This window comes from Quercus robur, chromosome 8 (assembly GCF_932294415.1).
Source record: "Quercus robur chromosome 8, dhQueRobu3.1, whole genome shotgun sequence".
Classification (NCBI taxonomy): domain Eukaryota; kingdom Viridiplantae; phylum Streptophyta; class Magnoliopsida; order Fagales; family Fagaceae; genus Quercus; species Quercus robur.
Genome location: NC_065541.1, coordinates 11,608,539 through 11,626,472, shown reverse-complemented (window position 1 = coordinate 11,626,472; position 17,934 = coordinate 11,608,539). Strand labels below are relative to the sequence as shown.

The following is a 17,934-nucleotide window of genomic DNA, read 5'->3' as shown; positions in this document are numbered from 1 at the left end:
CTCTCTCTCTCTCTCTCTCTCTCTCTCTCTCTCTCATCCCTCTTCTCTATTTGACTATCTCAGTATCTTCAACTCTAAAAGTCAAGAGTGAGTGTTTGTGAGTTGTGAATATCTCTTTCTTTATTATAAATTTATATTATGTGTGTGAGTGTGTGTCTATATTGGTCGTATGCGTTATTACTAATTATTATTTTTGTCATAATGTTGTTTTTGTGAATGTGTGTGTATAGTATAAATCTAATATAATTTAATGAATAAGAAATACAAAGGGTTTGTTATATGTGTGTGTATTGTTATCATGTTATAATAACTTGTTGTTATAAAGTTATTGATTCAAGAAAAAAGTAAGTAAAGTTAAAGATTGTTCAAGTATTTGATTGATTAAGTAAACACCTAATGTATTATTTATGTATAGATGAGTGTGACTGTGTGGGTCAATAAATATACAATGCTAATGGGTTGACTTTTGTCAATTTGGTTATTAAAATTTGGTTATTAAATTTTATCATGTGCAATATCATTTTTCATCCACTTAAGAAACTAGAATAATTGAAGAACCAAAATAATGGATTCAGTTTTATTTTTGACTTCAGGGATGTTTTTGCACTTTACCCTTCACATATATATATTGAGAAACAAACACACACACAAGGGAGATGGAAATAGATTCTAACACAAAGGCACATCACAAACTCCACTCAAAAGCAACAAAATAAACTCTGAAATTAAAATAAAAAAATAAAAAAATAAATCTTATGAAATTAACAAATTATACCCTAAGGTTTAGAAAAAAAAAAAAAGACATAAATTCACTTTTAGTCCTTATATTTTGGCTTTTTTCCATTTTGATCCCTACATTTTAATTTCACCACTTTTAGTCCTTAAATCAATTAATGCGTGTTATTTTGGTCCTCTCCGTCAGTCAACAAACAGAAATATCTAAGGTGGCTGATGGAGGACTTAAATATTTATTAAAAATCCACATCATCCATGACACATTAGCATATAAATTTTAAAAATTAATTTATTAATTTAACTAAATAAAAAAAATAAAAACATAATTAAAAACCAAAATTCACATGAATTAAGATCTAAAAGTTTCTTGAACAAGAACACCAACCCAAATCTAAAAGTTTCTCCTATTGTTTTCTTGGCAACCAAACAGTCAAATATAAAAAAGTACATAACAAAAGAAATGGCCGTGTGTAACCCAGGTCTCTTCTTTATTTTCTTTTTCTTCCCCAGATATTTCTCAGTTTCTCCACCTCCCATTGTTTTCATTATTTTTTCTTTTTATTATGTTGGAAGATCATGCCTTTGTTATGTTCTTTGTGTTCTTCCCATAAATGTTCATGTTCTTCCTCACTTCCCCAGAATTGTTCATGTTCTTCCTCAAATAACTTGTTGCCCAGAAAATTATAGAAATCAATATTTTTTTTGTTTCTCTTCTTACATTTTCTTAGCAACCAAACATGCAAAACACACAGCAATCTTCAAATGAGACCAGAACCCAACAATCACAAAAATACCAAAACACTTAAACATCTCTACCGGACCCAACCAACCAAACACCAAACATCAAAACTCAACCAAACACAACAATAGACCAAGAAAAACCTCCACCAATCCACCACCTTCAAACCCCACCAATGGCCAAAAAATCCAAATCTACCCACCACCTGTGAGCCCAGCTGACCACCGCCACCCAGATTTAAAAAATTTCTTTCACAAACCCATATTATCCCTTTTCAAATTTATTAAAAATCCAAAAGAAATACAGCAGACTCAACCCAGATAAAGAGAGAGTGAGATGAGAAAGTGAGGAGGGGAGGGGTTTTGGATCTACCTAGAAACCCACATGATGGCGCCGGCGTCGGCATCTTGCCACCTCACCACGCTCCTCAGAAGCGGCGATGACGACCATGAAGTCAAAGTCGAAGTCAATGCTCCCAGAAGTGAGCTGAGACATGGGTCCAAGACGAGAGCCAAGATGTGGGTCCAAGTCGAAGTTGAACAAGCACTTGTGGGAGCAGATTTCATCAGAGATGAGAGAAATTAATCACCCACTATGTGCACCAACAGGTGGAGGAACTTGCTTAAAGAGTTCAAGAAGGCTAAGCACCAAGATAGGGGGAGAAAGAAGAAAAAGAAAGAATGGGAGGCGAAGAAAGATTTGGGGAAGAAGAAGAAAATAAAGAAGAAAAAGAAACTGAGTACAAACAAAACAGATCTAAATTCCACCATTTTTTTGTTTTTCATTATGTTTTTTTTTTTTTTTTATAATTTTTAAATTGATAAATTTAATTGTTTAAGTTAGATGCTGACGTGGATGTTGAAGTAGCATTTTTTAATATTATTTTAATAGACACGTTAGTATTTACTGTGCAAACAGTGCACTTCGTTTACCACATATGATTTTTCCGTTAAGTGAGTGATGGTAAGGACCAAAATAGAACGCGTTTTTTGTTTTAGGGACTAAAAGTGGTAAAATAGAAATGTATGAACCAAAATGAAAATAACCCCAAAATGTAGGGACCAAAAGTGCATTTACGCAAAAAAAAAAAAAACAAATTAAATGTTGATTGCTTAAAATTACACTATTATCTTAGTCTTGGTAGGCAATATGACATCAAATTCATGTTTAATTACACGTAAATATGTGAGTTTGAAATACTTCTAAAAAATATACTCATTACATGTATTTTTTTTTCTTGTAAGAGATTAAAACCATTTAGCTAATCATACTGACATGCTGTCAAGAGAATCCAAGGGTCAAGATCAATTGGAGCATGATTTTTGAAGCATTAAATAAGTCAAAAACGTGTGAGAATAAAAAAGGGGAAGAAAGAAATTCGTCCAATTCAAAATTGGAAAAATCCTATATGGAAACATCCTGCACTGTTTTAGTATTTTTGCTATAACTTCTTGCACAGATGTCTGATTGACCTGATTCTTACGGCCACGTAAAGAAGACTTAAAGATTTACAACTTTTTAGTTTACTACAATTGCAGAAAAATCGTTTTTAAAGTCAGAAGTGGATAAAATTCCGAAAATCAAGGGATTCCCATCCTACATTTGAGGGATTTTTTCTTTTTCTTTTGGAGGAGGCTAAGATTATAGTAGAGGAAAAACCCTAGAATGTTTTTCATCTTTGGTTTTATTTTATTTTAGATATTTAGCATTGCTTTGATGGATTTCTTTTGCATAACTATGTGTGGCTAAATCTCTAGCCAAAGTTAGAGGTGAAACCTAATATTTTTATCATGTGTTCTTGGGATTATGTACGTGCTTTCTATGGATTGATGATTGAATTTTGAGATTGATTTACTATTTGAAATCATTGCATGTTGATAAGTTTTTAAGATATAATATGATTTTTATTTATATCGAATGCTTGAACTCCTTGATTCATTATGATTTGAGAATATATTGAATGCTTAATCTCCCTGTAATATGTCAATTGAATGATTTGCTCAATCACTCATATTCAATCTATTTTATACTTTGTTTGAGTACTTTATTGTTTTATCTTCCACTTAGGTGAGTTAGCTCTCTACCCTAATTGAGTTAATAATAATCCAAGTTCATGTGATAAAATATTAGGTGGATCCTTCAATCCCTAGTGTTTTCTCTCCACTAATTTCTCTTAGATTTATTTTGCTATTTTCAATTATAGTTTCAATATTATCTTGCTCCATCTTTAGGTGTAAAAAAAAAAACAAACAATTGTTTTTATATACTACTTAATAATAGAGGTTTTTACATTAATGTCAATCATTCCCTGTGGATTGACCTCGAACTCACCGAGATATTATTGCTTGTGAAAAATCTGCACTTGGGTTTGCATTATTTTAATCACAACATTAAATCACTAGTCTATATTAAATCTAAAACACAATGTTATTCCACCTTTTTTTTTTTTTAGAGAGACAGTTTCAACTTATGATGTCCGCTCCTAATTATACTCTTTATCATCAGATCAAGACACAAATTGGTTTTTGGTGTAGGCGGGATCAAACTTTAGATCTCTTATTCAACTATCAGAGACAAAGCCTTTATCAATTAAGCTAACTAGAACCCACAATATTATTCCACTTAAATAGGCATAGAAAGTATTTGTTATTTTTTTTAACCTTAGTATTTAATTTGTTACACCCTTATACTATAAGGTTAAAACTATAATTTTTCCAAAATTTAATGTGGTACACACCCTATGATTTTAATCACCTAAGTATTTTTTTTAGTTATACTTAGAAGATTGAAATCATAATTATGTAAGATAAAATTTAAAGTATGCAGTGGAAACAAAACAAATATAAACATACCTTCAGCCATAGTTGTTTAAGTGTTTAGAGAAAAAGAAGACTCACTATATAATAGTGTATCTATAAATCTATAAAAGGTGTCTTCTAATCTATGACCTTTACCTTACATGTTTTCTTTTGATGGAAACAGGCTATATATATAAGCTAGACTAGAGACCCTTTTAAATTAAGATTTGTTCCATAACCTCCTTCCATCAAAGAGTTTAAAACTTGTAATTTCAAGGTGTTTGTTAACCAAAGGGGTTATATCAATTGAGAGTTACTTAGAAATTGTTATTCACCATAACATCTTTCACAAATAAAAACCTTAAGATATGAGTTTTTATTTATCATTTAAATGTGTGCTACATAAAGTTTTCTTAAAATCTTACATTCTCCCACTTGGCCCACTTGACATTTAAATTACTTGATCAATGATATTAAATTTAACATGCTCATGATATTACTTATGTCAACTAGTTGTGAAATGCTTCCACTCAAATAAAGAATCCAATACATGAATCATGGTGGTAATACCCTTGATTATAATGAGTACTTCCTTCCATGTATTATAATGTATGGTAATCCTTACATGAGTATTTTTTGAGCCATTAATTTTTTATGAATGGACTACCTATTAGCCATCCGGGTTCTCTTTTATACATCACCACAGATATATCATCCTTCTACTTAAAATTCAGAAATATAGATTTAAAAGGTTTTAGTAATATGTTATCACCAAAATAGATGCATAAGAACACTTTTTTTTCCCCAAACATGTCCTAAAAACAAAAAGAAAAAAAGAAAAGAAAAGATAAGCACAACAATAGAAGTTACAGAACAACACCAAACAAACAAAATCAAAGGCAGGGTTCACCCTTAGGCTTCGTTTGGGAGTTCATAAGAGAATGGAATGAAATTGAATGATTATAAGGGAATGGAAAGAAATGGAATAGAATGGAATGTATTTAAGTAAGGGAGAGGAATAGAATGGAATTAAGTAACCTTGATTGGATGTTTTAAAATAAAGGAATAGAAATGAATGAAAATGAATGGAATGTAAGTAATCTTGTTTGGGAGTAACATGAAGGGAATGGAATAGAATAATTTTATGACAATATTACTATTAGACCCATATTTTAAAATAAAGAGTTGAATATATAGGGGTATTTTGAGAGTTTTAGTAAAAAAAATCATTAAATTTAATTTCATTCCCTTCCATTCCTCACAATTTTGAGGGAATGAAAATTTGAGGTTTTAAGGGAATAAAGAGGAATGAGTGTTCCCTCTTACCCATTCCATTTCCTCCCACTTAAACTCCCAAACAAGGGAATGAGCTTTCCATTCCTTCTATTAAAACTCCCAAATAAGGGAAGGGAAGAATATTCTAAAATTATTCTTTTCATTCCTTTCCATTCCATTCCATTCCCTTCTCCCAAACGAGGCCTTAAATCATAAGACACAACAAAAGTCATAGACTCAACCAACGACGCACCCAGAGAGCACCTAGCCCTAGCCCTAGTTTCACCCAAAGCCAAAGCCATAGACTCAACACCAACGACCCCGCAACCTCTCCCTCCGCTCTCCATCAAATCCTCTCCTCTCAAATTTCCCATCAAACGCAAAATCCCCCACCACAACCACCCTGACTCCTCTTCCTCTAACCCTAACCCTAATTTCCTCTCCCCCAAACTCGAATCTCCATTCGATGATGAAAGCTTCGTTGCTGCCGCCCCTAAAACGCCACCATTCAAATGCCATCAAATATGGACCAAGCCAGATGAAATCCGATTCCTCCAAGGCCTCCTCCACTGCAATTCCCAGGGTCTCTCTTTCCCCAAAGAACTCCACCTCTTCTTTAACCAGTTCTCCAATTCCTTGTCTAAGCCTTACACCAAATCCCTGCTCTCCAAGAAGCTCCGCCGCCTCCAAAAGAAGTTCCGCGTCATTTCCACCTAACTCGCCCGCGGTCTCAACCCTTCCACGCTCTTACCTCACGTTCGTGCTCTCTTCAACCTCTCCAAATCCCTCTAGAGCCCCCAAATCCAATCGTTTGATGCCAATGCCGATAATGATCATGATGATGATGAAGAGAATGAGGAGTTTTGCGGTGGTTTGGGAATGGGGGTGGTGGGGGCAAAGGCCGTGTTGGATGTGTTTGATCAGTGTTTCAAGGAGGTTCGGACGGTTCTCGTTCGCCGGGGGCAGCTTCTGTCGGACAATAATAAGTCTTCTTCCAAAGCTATGGATTTCGAAAGGCGGCGGGAGGAGCAAAGGGTGGCGGAATTGGATGTTTTTGCTCGCCGATTGAGGTTGGTTCTCGACAACTCTCTTCGTAGACAATGAGTATCGGTTTTGTGTTCTTTCATTTCTCTGTTTTTTTGGGTTTTGGTGATTTGTACATGTCATTGTAGATAGGTTGTCTTAACATTTTCCGTTGATATCTTGTTAATGGATATTGCTCTTTATTAATGTATTTGATTGATTTTATCAATGTGCTTATTTTACTTCTTGGTGAATTACCTTCAATTTCTGATTCAAATGTGAAGTTTGAGAGATTTGAGATTTGTGTTATAGCAGGGTTTTAATTTGATCTTGTAATGAAGAAAATCCAGACAATGGATTTTCAATCATCCATTGTTATTTCATGTTTTGATAAATTGTAATACAGTGCGTAAATTCGGTTACATGTTTTGTAATTTTGTAACTGATTGTGCAATTGACTGATTGATTCTCAAATATACCGAGTCTATGATTGTGAGTGAAATTCTCAAACGATGTGTATTTTAAGACAATTAAAACACAAGATAAAAAGGGGGGGTGTTGTGAATCCCTTTGAATTACAAGAAATTTTTTACTTCAGAGTTAAGGCATGTAAAGCCAGGTATAAATGGGTTAAGGTTTATGCGGGAAGAATCAACATCGAGGCCATTTTGAACCACAATTTCTTGAATAGTTATGTCTGTAAAGTGCTAACCTGATGAGCTTAGTTCCTTTGTTAAACTTCTTAGTTCTGTAACTTCTGTTTATGAGGTGGGCTTGGTTGGTCTGAAAATTTTAGTAATTTTTTAGTGAGATGCATGAAAACATCGATGCAAAGACATTTTCAATAGGAAAGAGGGATCAAGATATTGGAATTCAAGCTGCCAATTTTAATATGGAGAAAAAGATGTTAATGCACTAAACTTGCAAAAATAAGGCACCATCCAGCCATTTGACCACTATTTGCGTTATCTTTTATTTGTCGAAATGTGTAGCATGGTGAAAATTACATAAGAACTATTGATTTTTACCATTAGCAACATGTAGTTTGAAAATCCATAGAATCCTTTGATTTTTCATGAGGAAATTTTTCAGAGAATGACTTAAATCAAAGGGTACATTGCCTATCTGCAACAAGAAGGACGACTGGAGTCAATCGTTGGGTCTGACTTAGATGCTTCATTCGCTTTAGCTAAACATCTTAAACATAGATCATACCTTTGGTTTTCCCCTTGGTTCATTACCTTGCGTTCCTGAGAGCAGTGGCAGGGCCGCTTGTGTGCCCTCAGGAAAATGGGGAGGAAAAACAATCAATGAAAATGAGATCTAATCTTGTCATTGTTATTATTATGCTTATATATCATCAAAATGGCCAAATTAACCAAGAAACTCGGAGTTCAACCCTCCCTCTTCTTTTCTTTTTTTGTTTGACACCCCATTATATATATATATATTTTTAAAATGAAGGTCCAAAATAATAGATGAAATTCGATGAGATTGAGCCTACGATGGAAAATAAGCTCGAAATCATCTTTGCTTAATGTCCCGCATCAAGCTTGACCATTCTCATCCCATTTTCATGAAAAAAAAAAGAAGAAAAAAAAAAGAGAAATAAAGAAGGAAAGAAAGAAGACCTAAAAAATGGGTAAATGTCTTTGAATTACCTTTGCAAATGGTTTTGGTGGTGGGTCAGTTGTCCAAAAATTTTACATTTCTATGAGCTAGAGACGAATTCAAATGGCTCTTCTTTAAAAAGGTTTTATTACGTTGACGTGAACAGTGCACGCCTAACACTAACTTTCCAACTATTTTTCTGTTCAGTCCCAGTGGGGAGGTCAGGGCTGGACATAGGAGAAAGTATATAGACATAGACGTAGACCTTAAGCTGGATAGTAAATACACATTTTATAAGTTCAGACGCAATACAAGGCAACCTGAGCCTTCATTTGGACCAAGGCTGAAGCCGGTGAGGGCAAGTGGCCTAAATGGAAAAAGTCAAAGTTGGGCCTACACATAGGGCCTAGTTTGGGATTGGGCAATTGAACAAATTGTAGGTGATACATCTCGTTGAAGTTAGCACAGTTTTTCTTTACCCGTTGTTTTATGGGCCATAACTCATAATAGAATTGAAAGGAATGAAAAATTAAAACAAACCCAAATTAGATCCATACGGATTAAACCCAAGCAAGCACAAAAATGAAAGATAAATCACACACACACGAACCATCATGGTCATAGACCTAACTTTGGAGGCGGTATCTTTATCTTGTGAGCCCACTAGCGAGCTCATAAGATAATTTGTCCTAACTCCAACTCTGACAATGGTTTTTTTTTTTTTTTTTCTTTTTCTGTGTGTGTGACTGCTGCGGGTGCATTTTCTGTGTGGTGATGTGAATGAGGCAATGGCCAATGAAAATGGGTGAGTTGAGAGTCCAAGAACATGTTAAATAAGATAGGAATTAGGAATATAAGCGTTAGCATTGATGGAGTTAAATTTTAACACACCACTTTATAACACACCTAACATCAATGGTTCTATTTATTTTAGCGCTTTATTTAAATATATTTTTTTATCATTTTTTATTCTTTCTTTATTCTTCATCTATTTCCCTCTCTTCCTCTCTGTCTCTCTCCCTTCCACCACAAGCTAACCCACCAAACCTTTCTTACCCAATTGGAACCTAATAGCCAAAACCAACATAACCCGACCATTGATATTAAAAACAGAGAGAGAGAGAGAGAACCCACCCACACCGACACTAACCCACCACCACGAACCTAAGCCATGTCATCTCTTCAATTTTAGCCGGGTAAAGACAACTAGTCACCTGGTCAGAACTTGCAACATTTTGTGATGGAGACTTAGCATTGTTAGGATCATCACCATTTTCATCGTCATTGGAGCTTGATGAAACAAATCTAATGTGCTTGCCACAATAATCCTTTTGTGCAGAGGAGATTGATTCGATACGCTGAGAAATAGAAGTAGCACGAACCCACACTGACCCACAGCCATTAACCCAAACGACGACCTCAAGGAACCTAGAAGCAAGAGTGAAGAGAAGGTGGTCATCTACCTCTCTAACAGTTCTATATAATTTGTCAGGTTTAGATGGAAAATATTCTTACATATTTATTAATATACATTCTAGACACACAATATTCATAATTCTATGCGCGTCCACATTTTTTAAGTATGTCCACACTCGACACATAAATGCATAGTGTATGGATGATGCACACTAACAAGTGTGTAGCAATCAATGCCTAGGTTTAAAGGCCTTGCATTAACAAGGAGATTTTATTTTCACCAAATGACACAAAATCTCCCTCCCATTATAGGATATCATAACAAAGATAGACTCACAGCACCTGCAAAGAACATAACAGCTAGACTACAACATTTTTTTAATAAAAAAGTTACTATCACAACGCATTTTCCATTGTATCCAATACATCAGATCATATCTATAAGGCAACTCACCTGTATTGGCTATCCTAATGATCATAAATATAAACTAAACATGTATTCATATAATGTGTTAAACTTGTTATTGCCACTTCTTTAGATTAATCTTTGGTGAAAAAACTATCATACCAAGCTCACAATTAGTTAAGGCTGCAAGCTTACCTGGTAATGTAATTGATATTTAGGAATGTGCCATTGAAATATTGAAATGTCAACAAAATGAAATGTGAAAGTAAAATACCAAAACTATTGAGTTCAATGCAAAATCTTATTCAAGACGGACAACCTAATGGTGGCATTAGCCTAAACATCTTAAATAACTGGGTGGCCAAATATGGGCCCTCTCAACGCAACCTTCTTGCTTCCCTCTCAGACTCTAGTATGGCGAGGATGTCCCCTTTCTTGACCAGTCCCTTGACATTCCTTGTAATTTGCCACTTCCTTTCATCTATAAACTGCACTCTCACCTAAGTCACCTGCCCTCTTGATCCTATCCTCCCTATAATCTTTATCACAATTGCATACTTCACATCAGAATTCATTTTGCCGCTAACTGCCAAAAATAAGAACATGTAACTGTCAATATCTAATGCATTAGAAAAACATACATTTTTTAAGAAAAATGTAGATAAGACACAGAGAAAATTGCCAATGAGCTATGGTTCAATTGACACTTCATTCTCCCTTAATAATGGTAAGGAGAGTGAGGTCATAGGTTAAAAATCTATTAGCGTGTGTGACTTACCAAACAAAGATAGAAAACTAGATCAACATATTTTACATACACATTAGATACAAGCAAGGGGAAAATATTGCAACAACTACCACTTGTAAAATTTTGGTTCCCAATGAAAACAGAAGATGACTGCTTCAGAACAGTGAGCTAGTAGAAAAAGGATCAAATTTGATCATTGAGATATGGTTCATAAGACAATATGAACATATAAATATTAATGAAATGATCAAAGGATCATCCTCAAATGCCAGATTAAACTTAGCTATCTAGAATGACCAAGGATCTTGTCATCTAAGATTCTAAATGGATATCACAAATAAAGAATTCTTAGATTCTGGTAGGCTAATATCTTTTGACTTGGTATTACCACACTCTCGTCAATACCATGAAGAAAACAAACTATTGTCTAAATTCAACCAAAAGAAATCTCCAGAATGATCAAGGCTATTGTCAGGCTCACATCTTTTGTTTTAAATTCCTAAATTATCAATACTATAAAGAAAAGCAAACTAATGTCCTAATGTCACCAAAAGAAGTCACAAGAATAATGTTTGAATAAACCATAATGTAGTCTGTCACTAGTTCTTTAACTGAAAATGTGGTTACTTTGGCTATCAATTCATTACTACATGAATGCTTTTTTTTTATATATATATATAGGTAATCAGAGAACTGTTATTAATGAGAAAAAAATGAAAAGTACAAGTTGTTCATGGTGATGAACAACAAGAAACAGATACAACAAACAGCAAACCAAAAGATAGGGAAATCAGAAAGATAATCTAAGGGAAAACATAAACTCTGAAAAAGACGAAGAATCAGTAAATCCCCCGCAACGAGATCACTCAAAAAGACTGCGCTGGCATATAACCTTTAACTCATCCAACGTCCTCTCCATGTTCTCAAAGGAGCAACGATTTCGTTCCAACCAAACAATCCACATTAAGCACCCTAGAATCAAATTCCAAATATTCGAGTTATGCTTCCCAAGCCACTGATGCCAGCAAGATAACAATCCCGCCACCGATCTTGGCATAACCTAATGAATACCAAAAGCCTGAAGCATGAAGGACCATAAGGTATGTGCAACAGGACAATGAAACAGAAGATGGTCTACCAACACCCCATCACCACAACACATACAACACTAATTTACCAAAGGGCGACCCCTAAACATGAAAAGGTTTCCTACCGTCAAAAGAGAAAGAAAAGGTTTTAGAGCCTATGCGAAAAGGACCTTTACTGCCCCACCTGCCCTGAGGAGAAGGTTTAAGAGCTGTGAAAGGGGGAGACACTTTGTTGGGAAGAGGTGTGGGTGATATTGTAGTGGTTGGTCTAGGCCATAACGGTGGTTGTAAAGACAGGTCTGAAGGTGGTGGGGTGTTTAGAGATAAAAAATGAGGAGGACAAGAGGGATGAAAAGGAAAAAACCAAAATAGAATGGGAATGGGAATGGTGATGGGAAGAATCCAGGGAAATGATGAAGTGGCTAGTTGAAAGGTAGAGGTAGAGAAGGGATCAGAGGAGGGAAAGGTGTTGGCTGTGTGGTAGGGGGGGAAGGGAAGGGTGGGAAGGGAAGACATGTATCATCTACTTCGAAATCCTTTACATACATACATGCATACATACATACATACATACATACATACATACAAACACAAACACAAACACAAACACACACACACACATATGAATGCTTAAATCAACAATAATCTTTTCTTTTCTTTTTTTGGAGTTAAATCAACATTAATCTTAATACTAAAAAGACTATGAGACCATTGCTAAACCAAGTAACTTGTTCAATTAAAATAACTATGAAAAGTAATACTAACATCATCGCCATCTACAAAACCAACTCAGATAAAAGCTAGCACTAACAACATATTGTGAGTCAAAGCAATGATTTTAAGTGTAAAAATCAAAGATTGAAAGAATCAACCCCCAAATTGTAAACATCTTCTGTCATGAAGGTAAATAAGTATAGTTAACATTTGACAGTCCTTGCACTGACATCTAACCCCTGATGTTGCATTAAATCACAACCCACTAACTAAAATGACACTCCCAAAACTATATGTTGCACGAATGTAGCATGCCATTTAGAACTCATTTTGTTGTTCCACTCTTCAGATGATTGCACAATAATAACATCTGGGTTGTGACTAGTTGAAGGCTACTAGCAACCACAAAGAAAGGATGGATTGAAGCAAAAGCTCATTTCATGGGATATTCACATATAAAAAAGAAAAAAGGAAAATTGTTATTTCAATGAATGTAAACAATTTGTGGACATCAGGTGTATACGAATGGTATGAAATAACACTGTCTTGAAAAAACAGTAGCAACATCAAACCTCAACAGTTTGTTCAACATTTTGTTCTTTTCTATACCCTCCAACAACAAAAGTGTCATTCATTTCTAAAGCGTATATTGTTTACATTCAATGTAGACAAGTATATACGAAAAATTCTCTCGATCAAATAAAATTTAATTGATACATCAATATTTGGAAGGTGAGGTTCTGAATGTCTATATTGAATGTAAACAAAAGTTTTTTTCCAACCCTAGCAGAGTTGCACCTATAAAGCCAAACATACAAACGTTAAGGTTTTAGTCTCTCGTCTCCTTTCCTTTCTCCTAAGGAACGGAAGCTCTTCGACATAATCTCTGTTGTCTGTGTTAACAAGGTACAACCTTGTTTCTTTTTTCATTCTAGTTTATCTATCATCACCATATTATTATTCTCCTTTCAATTTTATACCAAATTTTTTTTTTTTCTGATATATCATTGCCCTTCAAAACTTATGAAAAGTCTTTATACGTGTGACATTGTTATTGGGTCTTTTGTTTTGTTGTTGTTGTTTTTGTTTTTTTTTTTTTTCACTGCATTTTGTTTCATCCCTTGATACCAAAACTGTATATATATTTTCTTCTTTATTTTACAAGAAATTACTTGTAGAGATAGGTTGGTTCTCGACAACTCTCTTCGTAGGCAATGCTTTGTGTTCTTTCATTTCTTTGTTTTTTTGGGTTTTGGTGATTTGTACAGATAGGTTGTCTTAACATTTTCCGTTGATATCTATCTTGTTAATGGATATTGCTCTTTATTAATAATGTATTTGATTGATTTTATAAATGTGCTTATTTTACTTCTTTTTAATGGATTTACTTTCATTAGATTAGCTCTTATGAATCCAAGCCCATAAATAATTAAAGTTATAAGAATTGAAAAACTCCTAATAAGGTAATTTTGCAATTGATCCAAGCCCAGTAGTGTTTTTTGCATTTTAGCCACCAAAAAAAAAAAAAAAAAAAGTTTTTTTTTCCAACCCTAGCAAAGTTGCACCTAAAAAGGCAAACGTACAAACGTTTTAGGGTTTTATTCTCTCGTCTCCTCTCCTCTCTCCTAAGGAACGGAAGCTCTGTCGTCTGTGTTAACAAGGTACGACCTTGTTTTTCTTTTCATTCTAGTTTATCTATCATCACCATATTATTATTCTCCTTTCAATTCTATACCAGTTTTTTTTTTCCCCTGATATATCATTGCCGAAAAGTCTTTATACGTGTGACATTGTTATTGGGTCTTTTGTTTTTTTTTTTTTTTTGTTTCCATTGCATTTTATTTCATCCCTTAATACCAAAACTGTATATATATTTTCTTCTTTCTTTTGCAAGAAATTACCTATCGGATCAAGATAATATTTTCCTCTTCTTCTTTTTTCTACTGTAAAAGTAGACATGTTTTTATCTAGCTATATGTGTTTGCTTCATGCTGTGTTTGATTTTATGAATATAGTTGCTTTGTAGGGCAATCAAAAAGCCATAATTGAAGTTTTTTTGAAAACCGCAATACCTATATACAAAAAATAGGTAGAACAACCTAGCACTGCGAATTACATGAAAAAAAAATGGCAATATAGACTGATTAATAGCCAAAGGATAAATGTTTGAGGCATGTAGGAATGCAACAGTAAAAGTATTTTTTTTTTATCCTTTTTTGTGTGTTTCCTCCAAAGTTTTATTAGATTTTGTCACTTTTTCTTCTTTTAATTGATAAGTTATACATCCATTAAGTGGAGTACATGCCCCTCACATTCCTTTGATTCTTATTATTATTATTTTAAATATATTATGAAAGATTTTAAGCTTAATTGGTTGACACATTTTGATGTTTTAGTAAGATATAATTTAGACATTCAGAACCTCACCTCTCAAATATTGATGTATCAATTATATTTTATTTGATCGAGAGAATTTCTAGTATATACTTGTCTACATTGAATGTAAACAATATACACTTCAGAAATGAATGACACTTTTGTTGTTGGAGGGTATAGAAAATAACAAAATGTTGAACAAACTATTGAGGTTTGATGTTGCAACTGTTTTTTCAAGACAGTATTATTTCACACCATCCGTACACACTTGATATCCACAAATTGTTTACATTCATTGAAATAACAATTTTCCTTTTTTCTTTTTTATAAGTGAATATCCCCTGAAATGGGCTTTTGCTTGAATCCATCCTCTCTTTGTGGCTGCTAGGAGCTTTCAACTAGTCATAACCCAGATGTTGCTACTGTTCAATCATCTAAAGAGTGGAACAACAAAATGAGTTCTAAATGGCATGCTACATTCGTGCAACATATAGTTTTGGGAGTGTCATTTTAGTTAGTGGGTTGTGATTTAATGCAACATTGGGGGTTAGATGTTAGTGCAAGGACTGTCAAATGTTTACAATTAGGTTGATTCTTTCAATCTTTGATTTTTACACTTAAAATCATTGCTTTGACTCGCAATATGTTGTTATTGCTAGCTTTTATGTGAGTTGGTTTTGCAGATGGCGATGATGTTAGTATTACTCTTCATAGTTGTTTTAATTGAACAAGTTACTTGGTTTAGCAGTGATCTCATAGTCTTTTTAGTGTTAAGATTAATGTTGATTTAACTCAAAAAAAAAAATTATTGTTGATTTAAGCCTTCATATAGGAATGAATTGACAACCAAAGTAACCACATTTTTAGTTAAGGAACTAGTGACAGACTACATTATGGTTTATTCAAACATTATTCTTGTGACTTCTTTTGGTGATATTAGGACATTAGTTTGTTTTTCTTTATAGTATTGATAATTTAGGAATTTAAAACAAAAGATGTGAGCCGGACAATAGCCTTGATCATTCTAGAGATTTCTTTTGGTCGAATTTAGACAATGGTTTGTTTTCTTCATCGTATTGATGAGAGTGTGGTAATACCAAGTCAAAAGATATTAGCCTACCAAAATCTAAGGATTCTTTATTTGTGAAATCCATTTAGAATCTTAGATAACAAGATCCTTGGTCATTCTAGATAGCTAAGTTTAATCTGGCATTTGAAGATGATCCTTTGATCATTTCATTAACATTTATATGATCATATTGTCTTATGAATCATATCTCAATGACCAAATGTGATCCTTTTTCTATTGTCTCACTGTTCTGAAGCAGTCCTCTTCTATTTTCATTGGGACCCAACATTTTACAAGTGGTAGCTGTTGCAATATTTTCCCCTTGCTTGTATCTAATATGTATGTAAAATATGTTGATCTAGTTTTCTGTCTTTGTTTGGTAAGTCACACACGCTAGTGGATTTTTAACCTACGACTTTACTCTCCTTACCATTATTAAGGGAGAAGGAAATGTCAATTGAACCATAGCTCATTGGCAGTTTTCTCTGTCTTATCTACATTTTTCTTAAAAAATGTATGTCTTTCTAATGCATTAGATATTGACAGTTACATGTTCTCATTTTTGGCAATTAGCAGCAAAATGAATTTTGACGTGAAGTATGCAACCGTGATAAAGATTATAGGGAGGACAGGATCAAGAGGGCAAGTGACTCAGGTGAGAGTGCAATTTATGGATGAAAGCAAGCGGCAAATTACAAGGAACGTCAAGGGACCGGTCAGGGAAGGGGACATCCTCGCCCTAAGAGAGAAGCAAGAAGGTTGCGTTGAGAGGGCCCATATTTGGCCACCCAGTTATTTAAGATGTTTAGGCTAATGCCACCATTAGGTTGTTTGTCTTGAATAAGATTTTGCATTGAACTCAATAGTTTTGGTATTTTACTTTCACATTTCATTTTGTTGACATTTCAATATTTCAATGGCACATTCCTAAATATCAATTACATTACCAGGTATGCTTGCAACCTTACTAATTATGAGCTTGGTATGATAGTTTTTTCACCAAAGATTAATCTAAAAATGTGGCAATAACAAGTTTAACACATTATATGAATGCATGCTTAGTTTATATGTATGATCATTAGGATAGCCAATACAGGTGAGTTGCCGTATAGATATGATCCGATGTATTGGATACAATGGAAACTGCGTTGTGATAGTAACTTTTTTATTAAAAAAATGTTGTAGTCTAGCTATAATGTTCTTTGCAGGTGCTGTGAGTCTATCTTTGTTATGATATCCTATAATGGGAGGGAGATTTTGTGTCATTTGGTGAAAATAAAATCTCCTTGTCAATGCAAGGCCTTTAAACCTGGGCATTGATTGCTACACACTTGTTAGTGTGCATCATCCATACACTATGCATTTTATGCGTCGAGTGTGGACATACTTAAAAAATGTGGACGCATATAGAATTATGAATATTGTGCGTCTAGAGTGTATATTAATGTGGACGCGCATAGAATTATGAATATTGTGCGTCTAGAGTGTATATTAATAAATATGTAAGAATATGTTCCCTCTAAACCTGACAGATTATATAGAATTGTTAGAGAGGTGGATGGCCACCTTGGTAGGTTAGGTTTTTAAAATGGTCATTGGCGATGGAATTGAAAAGATGGAAATATTTTATCACATTCACATTGGTGGTTTGGCAATTGATTTGATAGTCAATACAGAATATTATAGATGTTAATTTTTGTTCTTATATTGTGTTTAACTTATCAGCTTGCTTTTTATTTGGGAGCATTGTTGTTGGCCGCAATTGGTACTCACCATTTCTTCATTGAGAATTATGCCACTGCTGTCTAATCAATATATATATAAAAGCAGAGACCTCATGCAGGAGAGCATGAGGTCCTGCCACGTGGCGCCTTCTATAGTTAGCTCTTTTATTTATTTAAGCTATCCAGCCTCTTCTTCTTCTTTTTTTCTTTCT

The 17,934-nt window shown here is 34.1% G+C and overlaps 1 protein-coding gene and 1 pseudogene across 2 annotated transcripts in view; both read right to left on the bottom strand.

The window, feature by feature from the left end:
* The window catches only part of LOC126694597 (40S ribosomal protein S28-1-like), a 70,436-nt gene that overhangs the window by 9,503 nt on the left and 42,999 nt on the right, over window positions 1–17,934 (bottom strand). The window lies entirely within an intron of this gene.
* Window positions 10,381–10,581, bottom strand: LOC126694598 (40S ribosomal protein S28-like; annotated as a pseudogene).